Source organism: Papio anubis, chromosome X (genome assembly GCF_008728515.1).
Source record: "Papio anubis isolate 15944 chromosome X, Panubis1.0, whole genome shotgun sequence".
NCBI lineage: Eukaryota > Metazoa > Chordata > Mammalia > Primates > Cercopithecidae > Papio > Papio anubis.
In genome coordinates this window covers 51158179-51160755 of record NC_044996.1, presented here as the reverse complement: position 1 = coordinate 51160755, position 2577 = coordinate 51158179, and the positions used below count along the sequence as shown (strand labels likewise).

The following is a 2577-nucleotide window of genomic DNA, read 5'->3' as shown; positions in this document are numbered from 1 at the left end:
CTGCAGCCTCAACCTCCCGGGCTCAAACCATCTTCCCACCTCAGCCTCCCAGGGAGCTGGGCCTACAGGAATACACCACCATGTTTGGCTAATTTTGTTATTGTTTGTAGAGACGGGGTTTTGCCATGTTGCCCAGGCTAGTCTTGAACTCCTGGGTTCAGGCAATCTGCCCGCTTAGCCTCCCAAAGTGTTGGGATTACAGGCATGAGCTCCCATGCCCAGCTGGACTAAATATTTAACAAACTTAGGCTGAATATAAAAAACCTATTTCAGTCTTTACATTTCTATCTTGGATAGGAGTAACAAAGAAGTTACAGGTAAATAAAAGATCAATTAGAAGTTGTGAGTAAATAGTTTCAACTCACCAATGAAATGCTGCTACTAATAAGTATAAAATATTTCTTTTACAGACACATCCTTATTTCAGAAATTTACAGTTGTACTATACAGAATATTGCATGATTTTCCCCTTTTAATGTAAAATAAATTATTTTAAAAGTTTAAAAGTTAATCAGCATTATAAAAATAAGCTGTCGCTCAAAACATATCTTTAATCTTTGAAAAAATATGCTATGACTCCAGTCAAGAATATAGAGTGGTGTTCACTTTGGCAGCACATATACTAAAATTGGAATGATGCAGAGAATATTAGCATGACTCCTGTGCAGGAATGACATGCAAATTTGTGAAGCATTCCATACTATATTTTAAAAAAAAAGAATGTAGAATGTGTCATTCATTCACATTTCTATCATTCTTCAACGAGCCACAAAATTAGGAGGACAAGTGACTTAAACTTTTAGTATTAAATATCCCTTCCATGAAGAAATCCTTCCTCTGTGTAACCAAAACCACTCAAAAAAATTATCCCAACTTCTTTAAATTATGTTAGTATATTTTACTTACTTCCATCCTTTCATTACCTCAGTAGATAAAGACAGGAATAAAGGAAGGAACTTTTTCTTAAATAAACACAATGATGTCATAAAAGGCCTTACCATTGTTTCTGTTCTAAAAGAAAACAGGCATAAACTCTAACCTCATAAAACAAATCATGCATGAACACTAAAGGTCATTCTTTCCATCACTGCTTATTTCTCATTATTCAAAATGGTAATTTTTTCAGTTACACAATCACTGGAATTGCCTAAGAAAAAGGGCATTTACCTATCCAAATATGCATAGGATCATACAATCTTCCCTCTCTGTCACTCATATATGGTACCAGATTTAGCAAATAAAGATACAGAGCACCAGTTCAATTTGAATTTCAAGTAAAAAACAATTTTTTAGTGTACGTCTCATGAAATATTTGGAACTCTGTAGTTTATCTGGCAAATCCTATCAGCTAACAGATTTTCTTCCTTCTTTTATTGAAGTGTCTTTCACTTCCATAACCACTCCTCTAATCCCGAAGCATTCACACAGCTTCATCCTTACATCAGGCCTTATTCATTTCATGCATGTCCCACAATAACTTTCAGATTGTTTTCCTGTCTCCAGTCTCTTTCCTCTGCATGTCCCTGCTAGAATAGTTTTTTCTCATGCCACTTCACAGATTAAAACTCTAACAGTTCTTTAAGAAAAAGATAATTCCTGTTATTTAAACTATTCAAGAACACAAATTTATAAAGCTTCCAGATTCCTTTTTATAAAGCTAGCAATAACTAAAGAAGAAGTTATAAATATGGTTTCCCAGTAAACCTTCCAAAATTGGACACTTGGCCTCCTTAGAAAAAACAATGCAAACATCTCAAATAAAAATATTAGCAAATAGTATCCAACTTTACATTAAAAATAATAATTCTTGTTTGGTTTATTTCAGTAATATAAATGTGGTGATATTAAGAAATCTATTGCTATAATTAATTAAAAAATAGTTAAAGGAGGAAAACCGTGTGATCATCTTTATAAATGCAGAAAAGGAATGTGTCAATGTTTATCACTGAATCTGGCTTTTTAAAAGCCTTTATAAAATTGATAAATATATCTCAAGTCCAAAGCTAGAATCATTTATGGGGACATACTATAGAAGCATTTTCAGCAAATCAGGAACAATGTAATAATGCTATTGCCACTATATTTTAAAGCAGTTCTGGAAGTACTAGTCAGATGCAATTAAATGTGAGAAAGAAAGCAGTAGACACAGCAAACGAGTTCAGTAAGTGCCCAGCTATAGGATTAATATATAAAAATCAATAGCTTTCCTGTGACTAAAAACCAGCTAAAAGAGCAAGGAGGTTTTTCTTTATTACTGCATTTCCTAAGGAGCTCACCACTAAGTCTCTGTTGTCCAAATATGTGAAAAGCAATCATTTTCTTGAGGATTAAGAAACAATAATGTATCCTGATGTGATGAACTGACATCCAACTGAAGCTTGATAAAAATTATTTCCTTCCTTTTGGAAGCTCTGACTTCACCTTCCACTCTCCTAAACTGGAGTTCAAATCTCAGCTAAGGCCCCAGTATGATCTGCAGTAGGTCTCTGATGGAACAGAAGCCTTTCTTGATGCCTGTGGATGAATGAACTAGTAAGAGCATGGCTGGTGTTGGGACTCCTCAGATCTGCATGTCCT

The 2577-nt window shown here is 34.3% G+C and overlaps 1 non-coding gene across 1 annotated transcript; it reads left to right on the top strand.

Annotated features, from left to right (window-relative positions):
• Nucleotides 1–598: 598 nt before the first annotated feature.
• On the top strand, nt 599–705 carry LOC116272202. Its single transcript, XR_004180928.1, has one exon. It is a non-coding gene; the product is annotated as a U6 spliceosomal RNA (small nuclear RNA).
• Nucleotides 706–2577: the final 1872 nt, after the last annotated feature.